Source organism: Sorex fumeus, unplaced genomic scaffold, assembly GCF_029834395.1.
Source record: "Sorex fumeus unplaced genomic scaffold, SorFum_2.1 ptg000233l, whole genome shotgun sequence".
Classification (NCBI taxonomy): domain Eukaryota; kingdom Metazoa; phylum Chordata; class Mammalia; order Eulipotyphla; family Soricidae; genus Sorex; species Sorex fumeus.
Window position 1 is genome coordinate 960,621 of NW_026606290.1, and position 1,932 is coordinate 962,552.

A 1,932-nucleotide genomic window follows, 5' to 3' on the forward strand; every position below is an offset into this window, starting at 1 on the left:
CGGACCGGAAGTGGCCGCGCAGCCCCGGCGGGTCACCCCGGGGCCGTGCGCGAGCCGGGACTGGCGCGTGAGGGGAAGCGGGCGCGCACGCACGCACACGCGCACACATGCACACGCACACGCGCGCACAGACACGCGCGCACACACTGCATCTCCGGCTCCCGAGCGCTCGTCGCGCCTGCTGTCGCCGGACCCCGGCTGCCCCGGCCTCCCCGGACTTGGAAGGACCCCGATCGCAGGGGACCCCTATCGCGGGGGGGCTCGATCGCAGGGGACCCCTGATCGCAGGGAGGCTTCGATCGCAGGGGGACCCCGATCGCAGGGGACCCCGCTCGCAGGGGGGCCCCGATCGCAGGAGACCCCGCTCGCAGGGGGGCCCAGATCGCAGGGGACCCCGATCGCGGGGGGGCTCGATCGCAGGGGACCCCTGATCGTAGGGAGGCCCCGATCGCAGGGGACCCCGCTCGCAGGGGGGGCCCAGATCGCAGGGGATCCCGATCGCGGGGGGGCTTGATCGCAGGGGACCCCGATCGCCGGGGACCCCGCGCTCAGTGACTCCCCCGGGCAGTGTCGCGGCTGCAGGTCCTGGAGGAGCCGCAGGAGCCCCGAGGTGGCCCCTCCGGCGAGGGCCGCCTGTCCCCGCGAGCCACCGCCCACGGGACCCCTCCGTGCTTCAAGCCCTCCTCGGGGAAACGAATTTCAGGCGAGGCGCACGGTGCGGCCACGCGCTTCTCGGCGCCTCGGTGCTGCGCCTGGTCAGCCTCTGTGCGTTGTTGCCCGCGAGGCTGGCCAGTTTGGTGGACCGTAGGCTGGGTCATGCCCTTCTCTGCGCTTTACAAGCCAGTGGGCCCGCGAAACTGAGTCTTTTGTTCCTGGGAACCCCGGGGAAGGGTTTCTTCTCTATCATATACCCCGGTGTTTCTAGTCTCCGCTTTCTCCGGATACTGTGTTAGAGGTATCTTCCTTTACTCTTTTTGGTTTGGGGGCCACCCACCAGCGGTGCTCAGGGGTTACCCCTGGCTCTGCACTCAGGGATTACTCCTGGCGGGGCTCAGGGCACTGTATGTAGTGTCGGGGCTGGAACTTGGGTCCGCTGCATGAAAGCACCTTAACCCCTCTACTAGTGCTCCGGCCTGAGAAACTTTCTTCTTTCTAATCTTTGGAATGTATAGCGAGATCTTTGCGGGAAGGATTTGGCCACTGGTTCCAACCTCACTATTCTTTATGACCTAAGCTCTTTAAATAAACAAGGTTTATTTAGGTGTTTGTTTCTTAACTTGCCACCCAAGACCTGTGCTCTTTGTGTGAAATTGTTTAAGCAATGGGGCTGGAGCGATAGCACAATGGGTAGGGCGTTTGCCTTGGACGCAGCCAACCTGGGTTCGATTCCCAGCATCCCATATGGTCCCCTGAGCACCGCCAGGAGTAATTCCTGACTGCAGAGCCAGGAGTAACCCCTGTGCACCACCCACCAGGTGTGACCCAAAAAAGGGAAAAGAAAAAGAGAGAGAGAGAAAGAAAGAAACCACCAGGAGGGGCCCAAGCAATAGTACATCTGGGTGAGGCATAGTTAACCTTGCATGCAGCCTACCCTGGTTCAATCCCTGACAGCCCACATGATCCCCTGAGTACCACCAGGAGTGATTCATGACCACAGAGTAACACCAGAGCATTATTGGGTGTGACCCAAAACCAAACCAAAACAAACAAACCGGGAATCTGGGGCTGGAGAGAGTGTGTCATTCATGGCGCTTGCCTTATGTGTGGCGGACCAGGGTTCAATCTCCAGCACTCCATATGGTTCCCCCAAGTCCCTCCAGGAGTGAGCCCCTGAGTTCAGAGCTAGGAGTATACCCTGGGCAGCACCGGGTGTGGCAAAGAAAAACAGGAATCCTAATCTGAGTATCAGTGAATTTTGAAGTGTGGTTAGTT